General features: G+C 54.0%; 1 long non-coding RNA gene and 1 other non-coding gene across 7 annotated transcripts in view; both read left to right on the plus strand.

Annotated features, from left to right (window-relative positions):
- LOC133234600 (uncharacterized) overlaps positions 1–15,084 on the plus strand; it is an 81,898-nt gene that overhangs the window by 10,832 nt on the left and 55,982 nt on the right. For all 6 annotated transcript variants that reach the window (XR_009732209.1, XR_009732210.1, XR_009732211.1 and 3 more), the window contains 4 exons: positions 38–184; positions 662–825; positions 3,809–3,922; positions 14,914–14,984. This is a non-coding gene — a long non-coding RNA (uncharacterized LOC133234600). The remainder of the gene's footprint in view (positions 1–37; positions 185–661; positions 826–3,808; positions 3,923–14,913; positions 14,985–15,084) is intronic.
- LOC133234833 (small nucleolar RNA SNORD112) lies at positions 2,693–2,769 on the plus strand. Its single transcript, XR_009732330.1, has one exon. It is a non-coding gene; the product is annotated as a small nucleolar RNA SNORD112 (small nucleolar RNA).

The following is a 15,084-nucleotide window of genomic DNA, read 5'->3' on the forward strand; positions in this document are numbered from 1 at the left end:
CTCAGGATGGATCTAACCTGAGCTCTTTGTCCCGCAGCCGTGGCTCACTGCCCGCCGGCGGGCAGTGAGTCAGTGGGTTCCCAAGGCCAAGGAGAGGCCCAGCCCTGGCCCCCCAGGATGGCAGCCCCACCCAGGGGAGTGTGAGGCCCTTCTAGGCTGACCTCAAAGACACCGCTGTCCCCAGGTACGTATGCCCTGCTCTGCCATACAGACAGCCTCTTTGGAGGGGTGAGGCCCTCAAAGGCTGGGGGTGGCAGTTGGGGTTACACAACCTTAAGATGGGAATCTAATTTAAAAATCCAAAACAATGCTGTTCCTCTTGACTGTCCCTTACATTACCCGCCCCCAGGGTGGTGGTAAAATCTTTCACTATGATTACGAGGAGGGGTGAGGGGGCATGTTTGATGGGGTCTGCTCTGGGGGCAGAGGAGGTAGGCTACCCCGGGTGGAGGCTGGTGGCCTTGGTCAAGGGATTATAATTCCCTTCGCTGGCTCCGGTAGGATGGGGACAGCCATCTTCAAGTATCACCCTGATGCTTTTAATGGAGGAAGCTAGAGAGTGCCTGGTGCACAGTAGGTGATCAGCCGGTGTAAAAATGGTTGTCATCTCAGTGGATCTGTCCCCTAACTGTCCCTTTCAAAGCCCTTCTCATTTTTGTAGAATCCAGAGGGACACCTGGAGGGATAAACAGGTCAGCCTTGGGTCCAGAGGCCCTTTCCTTGTGTCAACCCTGTAACTTTTACTGGCCCAGTGGGACTTAACGTAGCCTTCTGGAGGAAAGAGCATCTTCACGTGGATTTACCCTGGCTCGGAGGCAGATGCAGGTAACCTGGGAGCTGTATTTTACTTTTATTTATCATAAGCATCTTTTGTATCTGCAAAAACTATGACAGACATCTCAAAGTATTCGCCAGGATCAAACCCCATGCAAAATAAAGTGCCATGGAATAAATAGCAGGGGCTTGTGTGCGGAAAAGGTGATTAAGAGCTGGTCGTGTTGGTGGAGGGTTGGCTCACCTGGGCTCACATTTCTTTTGTGCAGAGTCATGGTTGAAAATAAGTGTCTGCCGGGCAGAGGGGCAAGAATTCTAGAAGGTCCTGCCTGTGTCAGCTTGGAGAAGGGAAGACCTTAAGCAGCTAACTGATCAGCTCATCTGTGTGGATGGAGGCCAAGACAAACCCTAACTTTAGATTGATTTGGGTTTCAGGTTGGCCTGGTTTTGTGTTCTTGGGATCTCTGAGCCTTGATGTCTTTATCTGCATAAAGATAAAGGGTCTTCTTAGCTGCGCAGCTAGCCCCATGCCTGCGACAGCTGGAGGGGACCTGGGGGGCAGGCAGAGGTTGGAGTGTCTGGGGGAGGGAAGGGGTTCTGATGAGAAGTCAGGGTGTGGCATGCCACCCTGGACTCGCGGGGAGCGGCAGGCAAGGACCTGCACCCCATTTTCAGGGAGCGTGTCAGCCACACGCCCTGTAGGTTAGAACTGGGGAGGGGCAACGTAACAGCTGTGGGTTCTGCCTGGGAATCAGCGGCAGAGGACACTGAGCCCCCGGGTCTCCGCCAGCAAGCCGCAGGGCTGCTGGAGCATGTGGGCTACTCCCTCGGGGCTCCCATGTCCCCTTCGCCCGGGACTGCCTCGTCTCACATTCTCTTGAGTCCTCATTTCCACTTTGCTAAGCTTAGAAAACACGGGCCAGGGCATTAGCTCTCGGGCCTGTTAAAGCTCTTGGGGAGAAAAGGGACTTCTCCCCAGTAGGTGCCTTGCAGACAGACACACGCCCTGTGGGTCTAAAGCGATTTGGGGCCCATGGCGGGTGCAGTTCCAGCTGATGGGCACGCACCTGCTGGCCTCATATCACCTGCTCACCACTCAGAGACCTGGGGCACTCCTGCTTTAGCACATAGAAAATTTCAAAAAAGAGTGATCTGGGGGGCAGGATAAATCCTTCGTGTCTGCAGAACTGATGTGTGTGGGGGGGAATCGACCCACTCCCCATCCATCAGCCAAAATGTGCTTCCTTTCGTATTTGTAAAAAAAAAAGAAGCTAAAAGCTAACAAAACCCCCACAAACAAGTCAAAACAAAAAAACCCACACACAAAATGTTTATTTTAATTATGCAAGAGATGCACTGATAATTAATATACCTATTACTGAAAATCAAACACTGTGGATAAAAGCTAAAACCATCATCAACTCCTCTCTCCTCCCCAACTTCCCACCTCCCCACCAACCACCACCATTTTAAGTGCTGTTATCTGAGTCAGGTGTCTGGTTCCAGATTTTTTTTTTCTGTGCATTTGCATATATATCTAAATAGACCCCCTCCAATATATGATTCTGTTTGTTTTCTATGTAAGCTATCTCACAATGTACATTTCTTTTTGCACAGCTTGTTTCTCTTCACTCAAGATCCTGCTTGGAGATCATAAAAAAACACCATTCCTTATTACAACACCTTAATAGCCTGTACTCTGTACACGTACTGGAGTTGGGTTAACCATCTCGTTGCTGTCACGAAAGCCCCGCGGTTCTTAGCCCATGGTGGGGGGTGTAGTGCTGCTGGCTTATGGAAGCAGGTGTTAAGTAATTGCTAAGGTCTGAGTTTGAGGAGTGGGCTCACGAGTGTTTATGTCATTATTACAAATGAATATATGAATGCATATGGTAGAAAAAGAAAAGCAAGACATGCCGGGATCTATGATGAAAAAGTGTTTATGAACAAAGGGTCGTGATTAATCCAGTTCTGCACAAAGTACTAAGGTCCATTAAAGACAATAGGTCTCGGCTGTTTCATTCCTTTTAAGAGCTGTTTAATATTCCGGGGTGTGTTTGCATCATTGTTTGTTAGAGCCTCCTCTATTGTTGAAAGCCCCAGCTGTAAGTCTGCTGGGGTAGGCGAGCATGTGCATATAGACGCTTTGGTCAAAGTCCTGGTCGTCGGGCGGTCCCTGGTTCACATTGTGCTCGTTACATTATTTTAAAAAATAAATAAGAAAGACAGATAAAATAGAAGTGGTCCTGGCACAGATAAATGAGGAGAGCGTGTCATGAACCGAGGTTTTAATTAATAGGATTCTGCTGAACTGATGCCAGCTAAAAAAGATCTAAGCTGTCCCGTTTTTGTTTTTTAGTGTGTGTTATTGCTAACGACCCTGCAATGAGCATTCTTGTAGCTGAATATGTAAACACATCCCCAACTGTGCTTTTACCCCGGCTTCTTAGAGGTGGGATAGCTAGATTAAATGGTTTGCAGCGAAGTTTATTTTCACTGAGTGATCTTTCTAAAATGCCATTTTGACCTTGTCACTGTCTTGCTTTAAATCCTCCATCTGACTTCCCGGAGCTTCTGGGATGTGGTCCAAGAACCTTAGCCTGGCACGTTAAGACCCTTCAGGGTCTGGCTGGAGGCTCCCCAGCCCTGTGCCCCCTCCCCATGTGTGCATGTGAATACACACACACACACACACACACGTATGCATGCACATACGTGTGCTAAGCGCACTATAGCCCCCACCAGCTGCCTTGTTCTCTCTGTGTGTGCCCTGCCTTTTACCCTTTGGGGCTCCAGCCAGCTTCGCCTTGGCCCTTAAGACCAGGCTTGAAATATTTCCTGGGTGAACCCAAATTTAGAGGCACGTCTTCCCCCCCACCCCAACACCTCATTTAAAATTTCAGTAAAGTGTAGTCTGTGGAATTCTGACACGTCTTTGACTTGTTTGCTTCATCCAGAAGAACAGTTTGCATTTTTCTAGAATTTGTGAAACTGGCCACATGTTAATTACCCTTTTTTCCTTGTCCCTTTTCAGTGACCTCGGCTCCCGTGTTGCCAGGATCCGACCTCTCCTAGTTGAAAACAGCCTCGTGTTCCCCTGGGCCGAGGGGCAGCTCCAGAGGACTGGCTGAGTGCTCCGCGGCACTGGGTGAGTCCTCAGAATGCCGTCTTACTGCAGACACACACCCGGGGGGCGGGCTGGCATCCCCCAAACTGCTCCGTCCTGAGTGCACATGCCAGGCTCCCTGAGGCCCTTGGAACCCTGAGTCTTGGGGTGCAGGGGTCGGGTGCTTTACATCTGAGGGTTGGAGTGGCAGTGATGTGATTTGGGGGCATAATTATACCCTGGAAACGGTTCCTTGTGCCTTTTGTGACCCGCTCCTTGCCAGAGAGAAACAGGGGCTGTGGAACATGAGACGGAGGAATGACAGCTGGGGTGAGGGTGACAGCTGGGGTGGTGGAGACGTGCTGGGGAGAGGACTGGCTAAGAGTGGCGCTTGGGATACGTCATGTTCTAGAAAGAGTACCAGCTTCCAGGTGTAGAGGGGCCATGATGCCATGCCTCCTTCGCCCTGGGGTGGGGCAGAGGCCTTCACCTGCCTGTCAGGAGGAGAAGCACCAGGGTGTTCCGGGGCTTTGGTCCCCTCTTTTACCCTGGGGTGGGGGTGGGAGGGAGCCCCCCATCAGGGCAGCCATCTTGAGCACACACACTTGGCTCCGGGGCCACACACAGAGCTGTGTGTCTTTGGCAAATCCCCAAGGATTTTTGGGCCTCAGTTTCCTGATGTCGCAGGAGGAATGCTAATCCACCCCCAGAGTGCCGTGGGGTCGAGTGGGACAGTCACACAACTAAATCACCCTCTGCAGCAGTCGCCACGCTGTTTGCAGCAGAAACCAGCAGCCTTTCCGGCTCATCCTGTCCCAAGTGCTTAACCTCCCTCCAGAGGCACAGGCGGCTCCTTTTCAGGGCAGGGAGACCCACAGGGGCCAACGGAGCCGAGAGGGCAAGTGCCGGGTGGGGAGCAGCCCCGGTCCCCTCACCCCAGCGTGGACACCCCCAAGGGAGATTCGGGGCCTTTCCTCAAACCCTGCGGGGGGTGGAAAGGGGCTGCCCCCACTGGTCTTAATTGGGTTCTCCTAAAAAGTTTGGCCACTATTGATTCTTTTTTTTATAACTACATATAAAACGTCGGACTGCTCTTCAGGCAGATTTTTTAGACTTGTATTTTATAGAGTTTGGCAAGAGCGGTTCACAAGGAGCAGTGGTTACAGTCTCCAGAGGTTAATAATTCCTGGAAAAACTTCTGGCTAAACCGGACTTCTCCTAAATTTCACAAGAACGGCTCCCTGGGCTGGGCCCAGCCTAAATGAGGTTTCTGTGCGTCAGTGCAGCCTCACCTAGTTGGAAGCATGGCTGGCCTTTGACACAAAAGTGAACTTCCTCGGCCACTGAGCACAAAGACCCCTCTCTCCTAAATTTTTGGTGTATTCACCCCAGAGCCTGGGCTTGGGCTGACCCACATCTTGTGCTGTTTCTCTGCGCTGTTAGGGGAGCCGTCTGTGCCTCTAGCGTGCAGCCCCTTGCATCCCTAACACCCTTGTGTCCGGGCGAGGGTGCCGGGCTGTGTCTATGTGTGGGGCAAGACGAACTGTTAGTGGGAGGCCCCCTCCCCTCTGCAGTCAAGCTGACCTGCCGGGGCCCAGAGGTGGGCTGCCCCACGGCCTCTGCCCTATTAGAGGTTTGGGGAGGTGACTTTTTGCATCCATACTAAAGCTATTCAAAGAATTCTTTGGGGGCTCTCCCCGATCAGAAGCCTTTCTTTTTCTAAGTGCGTGATTTCTTCTGCCGCACCCCGCTTCCCCCCGCCCCCCCCCCGCACCTCCATGCGATGCCGCAGAGGTGGTGACGCACTTGTAAATACTTAACCAAACATTTTCGCAGCGATAGTTTCAGAGCCATCTTTTAACTGATTAAAACAACAGCAACGACAGAAAACAACCACAAAGCGCCTTCCCCACCACAACCTTTCCCCTGAGGCTCTGAGAAAGCGAACAGTTCCTCCCAGGGCTGCTCCCAGCGCCTAAGCAGTGTGGTGGGGCAGTCTGTCTGTCTGTCTGCGGAGCCAGCCCGCACTCCACCTGCAACACGCTGCTGCCCCCCCACGGCGGGTCCGAGCAGCTGTCGGGACCCCGCGGCCGACAGATAGAGCCTGCCCGGCAGATTGGGCTGTCGGGAGGGGGACAATGAGGCAGTAGTGAGAAAGGGCTCGTCCTGGGGTCGCTGGGTGCCTTGGCCCTCCCTGAGTCTTTCCTGCCTGCCCATGAGAGGTGCGTCCCTACCCGCAAGACAGACCGACAGCAGCCTGGTCATTTCAGACAAGGACCCCGGGCTGGCCCCTCAGCCGGCCTGACACAGACACAGACACACACACACACACACACACACACACTCACACATACTCAGTGCCTGCACTGGGAACAAAGACAAGAAAACTCCTTTAGAAACTGCAGAACAGAGCCTCGTCTAGCGGGGTCCCCTGATAAAGGCCCCGTCCACCCAGAGTTCCTGGGAACCGAGCCCCCATGAATGGGCCTAAAGGGCCAGCGCCTAACACACAGCCCAGACCGCACTCATCAACATGCAGGCCCCTCGCCCCCACCACCAGGCGAGGGGGCTTTCACGGGTCCTCAGCGCATCCAAGTCACGGTCCAGCAGCCGGCCGAATCCGGGGCTACGGCCCAGTCTCCAGAAAAGGGTTCTGTTTTTCCCATGACCGGGCCAGACCCTCAACTCAACAGACAACACCACCACCCCGTCTTCCCACACCACCTCTGTCCCCCCAACCACAGAAAGGCTCCCCCCACCCTCTGCTCCAGCCTGTTGCCCCAGAGAGGACCCAGGCCAGCATCTCTGGGCCTGGGAGCCGGGGCGAGACCTTGACCACTCCAGGTGGCCCGGCCCATGAGATGGGGGTTTGGCTGCAGGACAGCCCCCCACCCTCCCCCCTTCCCCGCGCCGGCCCAGCACTCACCCCCATTCTCCGCTCCTCTCCCTCACTGCCTCACCGAGACAGAAGCGCTCCACCGGCCATCTCGGTGCCTGTGCCATTGAGCTCAGGGCTAGGGACCTGGGAACGCGTCAGCATCCTTGCTGTGACCCCAGCCCGCCTCCGCCGCGGCCAGCCCCGCTCGGGACTTAGCGCTGCAGGAGCTTCTCGAAGGCCTAGACGTGCGCGGGCTGCCAGCCTGGGCAGGGAGCCGTGCGGCAGCCTCCCGGCCAAGTACCGGCCTGCCTCTCTCTGCTCGGATGCCTCCCGTAACAGGGAGCTCCCTCTCTCCCTGAGCAGCCAGCTCGGGGCTCGCACACCGAGCTGCTTCGCCGAGCCCTCCCCGCTTTCTGCATCTGCCTCCGCGGCTCCGACGCAGCCCCCTCGCCCCCTCTGCCCTTGGCTCTTTGCGGGCGGCACGCTCCTTCCCGGGGCTCTCCAGAGCGAGCCCCCCGTCCACGGTGGGATCAGGTTAGGGGTTCCCCAGCCCCGTCCGATCTCGGCCGTCGACACCTGTCCCGGGGCGCGTCTGCCCCGGCCCGCCCGCATCCGGGACGGAGCCCTTTGCCCTGCTGTTCTGCAGAGAGCCCAGGGGAGGGCGCGGGTCTCCCCTCCCGGGTCCAGCTGCTCAGGAGCTATCTGTTAAGCGGCTTCCGAGCCCTCTCGGTTTTTTATGGCCCCTCTGCTAGTTGCTAGGGAGAACGCTCTCTATGCAACCCCCCTGCCTTTTCCGCAGGAGCCGCCGGCAGCCGGGCCGGCCCTGGTCAGCCCACAGCGGCGGCGACAGCCGCGGCAGGCGCCCGCGGCGGGGCTGGGGGCTCCCTGGCTGCGCTTCCCGGCTCTCTAACAGGGAGACCACGCGATTCCTCTTACTTTTCAGAGCCTCGGGTTTTCCTCTGTGAAACGGAGATGAGAGGGGGCTTCCGCACCGGCTCAGAGGGAGGCTAAATGAGATAAGTGCAGCTCAGCACTCACTAGACAGCTCATCAGGGCTGGTAGGGTAGACCATGGGACTCAGGGAGCGACGCACGCACGCATGTAACAAGTGTCGCAGCAAAGAATACCGCCTGGTTTTCGGAGGCCCTGCTCCGAATACAGACAGGGACTTCACGGGGCAGAGACCCCTCTGTGGGCTCCACCAGCACAAATTAACTCAGCCAGAGGAGGCCTGTGGGCCTGTGAGCTCACAGTAGATGCTTAGAGTAGGCCACAAAAAAGATGGGCAAGCCCACATCTGCCTTTAATATGGCAAGCATTGGCACTGTTTACAAACAGCACGAGAGGACCCCCGGGGTAAGGCAAAGGAACATTTTTCTTGGCTGCTCCCTAGAAGGACTATCTGAGACAAAGGGCAGAGGTGTCTGGGAAGAGAAGCCCAGTGGAGTCCAAGCACCCCACAAAGTGTGGGGTGGAGCCATCCTTCCGGGCACTCAATTCTCCAAACCACTGCAGGGCACCTACCTTCACGGGCCCAGATTTGGCTGGAAGGCTGGACACAGAGCAGTGCCAATCGGCTGGCTTCTTGTCCTCCAAGCTCAGTCTGGTGGGGGAAAGAGAAGGGAGTCAGTCACTGTAAATCAAGTGATGCTACTGACATCATGGTGCCCTGTCTTCTAGGAGACAAACCCCGAGCCAGGCTGTCTGCCTAGAACTCAGCCCCAGCAGGAACTCTTGAGCACCAACCTCAAAAATCCCCATTGGCGTGATGGAGAAACTGAGGCAGGAAAAGATGAAGTCCCATACTCACCGACTCTCAAGCTGGTGTGAGGGCCAGCTAGGCTGGAACCCCAGTCTGTCCGAGACTCCCCACCACACCCTGCTGCTGCAGAGAGCTCAGCGAGGCTCTGCTGAGTGCTGGGGGGTGTGGGTGGGCAAGGGACGGAGTGAATAGTTATAAGCACCTCCCAGCAGTGGGTGCTTGAGATCCCAGCTCCTCTGTGGCTCAATCTGTTTGAAGGGCAGATTCCAAATTAGGTGGTAGCACCTATTGGCAGAGGCTTATAAAAGTGGCATTATTAACCTGACGTAGAGGGGGCCCTGCCCACGTCCAGGCAGATTGCAGATCAAGGGGGCTGGATCTTGTTTGCGTGGACAGGGAGTTAGAGGGAGGGGCGGGAGAGCACCCGGGGGGCCCCACTAGGGGCAGCTTCCTGGGCAGGACTAGCTGTGGCCGTGGATGAGGGCTTGCTGGCTGAGGGCCGAGGGAGGGAGTCCCCTCCCCCAGGCAAATACCCAGCCTAGAGCCCACTCTCAAGGGCAGGGACCCCAGCCCCTTTCCCTGACACAGACCAGGTCGGGGGGGGGGCCCCCCTGCCCTTCAGTATCCCCATCATCTCTGTCGGAGAGCCCCTGTTCCCGTGCCGTCCCTCCAGCCCCCACCCCGGCCACAGTGCACATCCCCGGACACCTGTCTGCTCCTTTGAGCAGTATTCAAAACAGAAGACTTCCACGTCCGGGAGGGAGGGAGCCACGGGGAGCGCTGTGGACGGGAGGAAGGAGAGGGGAACTGCGCCCCCCACTCAAAGAGGAGGCTCTGCAGCTGGCAGGAGTTGGGTCACTTGAGATTTGTGCCAACTCACGGTGCAGTGGAATCAAGACAGTCTGAGTTCTTCAGACACCAGCTGAGCGTCTGTGGCGCCCCCAAGTGCCACAAGGGGGCTGCCTGGGCCACATTTTTGAGCCCGGAAAGTGAGGAGGGGGAGGTAGACCCATGGGGACCGGGGCCCTGTTTGATTTTTTTTTGTTTGGCTTCTGCGGAGGCAGCGATTTTGATTTTCCTTGCCAGCCCCGGATACCTGTGTGCGCCATGCGCGCCAGGGGGCTGGGGGCAGCCAGGGAGGGGCGGCTCACCCTACCTTGGGGGTGACTGCAGGCTGCGCCCCGCCCTCACTGAGAGAGGACCCAGCTGCAAAGCAGCAAGCTGTGGGGAGGGTCCCGGGAGCTGGTCCGATGGCCGGCTTTCCAAAGTAGGGAAGGCAGGCTGAGGGAGGGAGCGTTTGCAGGCGGGCCAGAGGATGCTCAGGCGCCCAGGAAGCAGACTGCAGTCTGGCAGCTGCAGGAGGGCCAGAGAGGGGAGAGGCGGGGGTGGGGGGTGCAGGGGGGGCAGGGGTGAGGGGCCCAGGGGTCTGGGAAGCTTGATGTGGACCTGGGCTCGGGCGTCAGTGAGTTTCCAGTGATGTCACTGACCGGAAAGAGGAGGGCTGGGGTGGGGAACAGAGGGGCTGGTGATGGTGGGGCCAGCTTGGCACACAGCTGGAGGACCAAAGCCACCTCCTCTTGTCCTCCCCAGAGAGCCAAACAAGGAAAGAGAAAGGAAAAAAAAGTTTAACAAGCTAGATAGCCGAATCCTATCTGAGCTGGTCCCAGGGAAGGAGTCATCAGGTGGCCAGGTCTGCCTTGGAGAAGGTGGGCCCTTTAGGAGTCAGAAGAGGTTGCATGGCACTAGGAGGCCCTGGGGGGTGGGCAGAGGGGCCAGGGAAGGGCAGGAGTGCCTAGGAAAGGGACCAGATGGCCCTGGGCGTCCGGGGGAGAATGGGGAGGTCTAAGGGATATAGGAGGGTCTGGGAGGTAGGGCGCTGGGGTAGCAGGTAGGTGTCTCGCTCTGCACCCTTGTGCTTTCTCCCCTTAACCTCCCCACCTTAGAATGGCTTGCTTTCACCCATCCAGGCCCCTCTCTTGTCCCCTTTCCACTCGGAGGCTTTTTTTTTTTTGCCTGTGAGTCAGCCCCCTACGGCCCTCCAGGAATCAGCTCAGACCCTGGACCCCTTAGCTCTTTTATGTGGCTTCCCGTCTCCTACTTCCTTGGCTCCTGCACTTTTTTAAGATATTGTTTATTATTATTATCTTCATTTCATGACCACTGCACTTTATTTTTACATGTTGATTTTAAAAACCTTTGATTACAATTAATTTCCAACAACATAAAAGTGGAGAAAATGGTAACCTGTTTTCATCACAATTTACCATTTTCCTGCTGCTGCAGGCCAACAACTCCCAGCCCCTCTCCTTCCGTTGAGACTCCATACTGTCCTTCCACGACTCCCACTTGCCCCCAGACTCCTCTGAAGCAAATTCAGACACCATACCTTTTCCTCCAGGATTTGTCAGTGTGAGTCTCTAACAAAGAAGGACTCTTTTCTGTTTTGCAAACATAACTACAATGCCATTATCAAAGTTAAAAAATTAACAGCATTTTTTTAATGTCATCCAATAGCTATTCGGCATTCAAATAGCCCCAACTGACTCATAAATTTCTTTTACACTCGGCTTGTTCAAATCAGTGTCCAGATTCTTTCCTGCACTTTCAAGGGGGGCACCGGGATTGTAGGAAGTAAGTGCAGCTACAAATCCAGGGGTTTGCATAGCTACTTTCCCCTTAAGTGAGTAACCCAACCTCAGGAAGCTTCAGTTTTCTCACTGAAAGTGGAGCAAATTCTGGGTCTCCGCTGGGGTCATTTAGAGGATTTGAGATAATGCACATGAAGCCCCCAGACCTGTATTTAATACATAGCAGACATACTAGCAAACGGAGGCTGCTAGAGTTATCCTCCACCCAGCCCCCCCGGAAACTTCTAAAGAGAGGCTGGGGTAGGCAAATCAGAGTTGGCAATCATCCAGAAAACAAAAGGCTCCTGGCAATCCAGACCCTCTGAGTGATGAGGAAAGTACGTGCACTAAATCCCAACAGAGCAGCCTAATGTCAGGGAGGCTGGGACCTCCCAGCTGGCTTGCAACTCAGTTATCCTACAGCCGACAGCAGCTGCTGCAACCTGGGACCCACTCAGGACCCCACGGGTTGCCAGTCCACTAGGTGGCACTCTCTGCTGTGTGTCCAGGAGGGACCCCCGACCCTCACCTGCCCTGGCCACCTCCCAGTTCCAGGTGCCACGGGGAGTTGCACGCCACAAAAACATTGCAGATAATTCCTAGAAAACATCATGCAAGATACAGTGGTTTTTTTTTCCCACGTAAATCCTAGCCCCATTGTAGACACAGTTGGAATGAAGGTTTTAGGATCCTCTGCTCAGGCCAGTTGCTGGTATGTCCATGTGCTCTTTCAGTCGTTGCCCCAGCTACATCTGATGTCCCTTTATGTCACAGATGAGAGGACTTGGAGAGGTTAGTGAGTTGTCTGAGACTGGCTAGGAAGCAGGACCCAGGATCCCGACCCAGGTCTGTTGGAAGGATGAATGCATCAAGATGCACCAGTGGAGGGGTGGCTGGCCGGCTGATGAAGGCTGTAGATTTGAGGGAGTGAATTAAAGTGCAGAGGGCAGATGGATGGATAAATGAGGGGGAACAGTCGGTTTCTCACCAACACCAAGGGCTCACTCGATTTGTGAAGAGAGGTCTCCTCCGAGTGGAGCTTTCTGGGAAAGCTCCTGCCTTCTGCGCTGCCTCTGAGCACAATCACTGTCTCAGGGGGCTCCGGGCAACAGGTGGGCTGCCAGGCGGTGGGGATCAAGTCCCAGCGGTGGTGCTTGAGCTGCTCGGTTGCAGCCCTCGGTCCCAGCTGCTTTCATGCTGCACTGAGGGCCAGAAGACAATCCCCTTGCCACTGCCTCTCCTGGATGACCGAGCCCTGAGCCCAACCCCGTGCTCAGTCTCGACATAGCCTTCAGTCATCAGAGCAGCCCTCCACTGCAGCAGCCATTGTCCTCAGTCAAGACAGAAGGAAGCTGAGGTTCGAAGTGGCCCGTGTCTTGCCCCACAGCATGTAGGGGGCAATTGCAGAGCTAGGATTTGATCCCTTGTCTGCTCTTCCACCAAACCCATACTCTCTTCATGTCTTCTCTCTCTGACCATGCCTGGGAAAAATCTGTACTCCTTGGGGTTCACCCATGTCAGACTCAGCTTCCTGGCCTGTCAGGGAGCCAAACTTCTGTCCCCCAGACCTTAAATGTATTTCTCAGGCAACTTCTTCTCTGCTTCATCTCACTTTTAATTATCACAAATGTAGGGGCCAAACTTATCACTGATATCCCGCAGTGCAGTTATCCAAGTTATGAGTTAAATTTATGGTAGCTCCGATTATGACTGAATGCTCAGGGAAGCAGAGGTAGACTCTAGAGGCAGAAGGTGTGCAAGGCAAGGAGAGAGGGAAGCAGACAGGGGGCTGAAGGGGCGATCAGTGGTGTCCCTGGAGACCTGGCTTAACTTCAGCAGTTGTGTTTTGATAATCTGCTTAGGGGCTAAATTGTGTTACACACACCCTAGATGCTCAGATTTCAATCCCAGCCCTGCCATTAATCAGCTTTGTGAGTTTGGACAAAGTGTTTAACCTCTGTGCCTCAGTTTCCGCATTTGTAGTCTGGAAATACCAATAGTGTTCGTACTTTCTTAATGGGCGCTTGAAGATGAAATGAGTCAAACACTTAAAGTGCTTTGAGCAATGTGTCCCATATGGTGAGGATGCAATAAAAATTTCATTATAATTAAAATTGCAGTTGTTATTGCTGTTTTCCATGAGATGGCATTTAGTATGTCTGACTGGTAATCTTTATCCATACTTTACAGGCAGCTGAGTAGGTACCCATAGAGGTGTGTGAGCCTTTGCCTGTGGAGAGGGCAATCAGTGAAATAGAAAAACGAATATGCATCGACGATTTCATTTCTAGTTATGTACACAAGAGTTATATGTACCCAATGGACATGTTCCATCTGACAAAAGCTTAAGCCTTGCAATAGGTGAATCTGCCCTGCAGGAATTTTCTTGGGGGTCTTGAGAGTATTAGAGAGATTGGATGGGAGCTGAGAAGAAGCTGAGTAGGTGAAGGGCAAGATGAAGAAATAAAATTGTCTTGGTTAAGCTTCGTGGCTTCTGGAAGCAGTGGGCAAGTTCTCCATGTGTACTCTCTCCAAACTTCTCTCATGACGTGTTTTTTTTTTTTTTTTTTTGGTGGGGGCTGCAGGGGAGCCTAGAAAATAGCCACATTAGACATGTTTCTTGTTTGGTCTTTTGAGGTTGGCCAATTGGCACAAAGAATGGTTCCAGTTGAGTCTCACAGCATGTGAGACACGAGGGTGGTGTGACCTCCTCCCATTCCTGGGCAGAACATTTGCAACTTAAGCCTAGGTGGCATGTGGCTGCGCGTGGGGTGGCACCAGGGGGAGCGAATGCATTTGGATGCCCTAACAACCATGCGGTAGGAGATGGGTTTAGCATCTCTGCTGACTTGCTGGGCCATGCTGGGCAGATTTTCCCAGGATGACCTGATCCCGGAATCCATGCAAGTCCTGTGGGAACTGTCAACCACTGCCATCTCCTCCAAGAAGGTTGGCTTATTTGTCCAGGACTCTTAGTACATCCTGGAGATGCCTGTGTGGCAGGGCACGTAAACCCTCCTGTAGGACCACACGTGCATTCACACACTCACTTTATGGGCTGACAGTTGGACAGCAGAGAGCAAGAGCTACTGCAAAACTGAGGCACTGGGCCTACATGATTAAGGCAGGCTGAGGCCAGACTCTCCACCCTGGCTGCCAGCGTCTTCCTAGCTGTGTGACCACTTGTAAGTCACTTAACTTCTCTGAGGCTCTGTTTCCTCGTGTGTTAAATGGGACTAATCATGCCTTTACTCAGATATCACCTTCTCAGTGAGACTTTCTCCTCCTTGGTATTTCTTCTTTTTTTTGGCCATGCCCTGTGGCTTGTGGGATCTTAGTTCCCTCACCAGGGATCGAACATGGATCCCCAGCAGTGGAAGCATGGAGTCCTAACTCCTGAACCTCCAGGGAATTCCCTCTTGTTTTCTCTCTTTCTTTTCCCTGCTTTCTGTCCACCCCCACAGTTCTTATCAACATCTTATAAACTGCATATTGTACTTATTTTGAATATTATCTATTCCTGTCTCCACGTGCAAGGATCTTAGCTCTCAGATTTTGTCTGTTTCATTCATTGCTGTCTTCTCTGGCCTGTATCTGGCACCAAGCACATGCTCAAAACTATTTTGAGGGGAAAAAGAAAGATGCTGTTGAATTGTTCTCATCCCAGAGCATTGTCAATGACTGCAAAGTAGGCAGCATAGTGCCTGGTGGAGAGTGTCCATCCAGTAAATGTTGGCTCATTGCGATGATCGTGTCTTATTCACAGGACCGTTGTGAAGATCAGATGGGACATTGTACGCGAAGGCATGCTGCGGACACTACATGCCTGGGCAAGAGGTACAGCGTTGATGGTCCCCTCTCTTCGAGGAAACTTGCACTTGAACTTTATGCTTTTCATTTTCACACCCTCTGGGAGGGAGGGAAGCCCGGGAGATCA

The sequence above is a fragment of the Bos javanicus genome, chromosome 21, assembly GCF_032452875.1.
Source record: "Bos javanicus breed banteng chromosome 21, ARS-OSU_banteng_1.0, whole genome shotgun sequence".
NCBI lineage: Eukaryota > Metazoa > Chordata > Mammalia > Artiodactyla > Bovidae > Bos > Bos javanicus.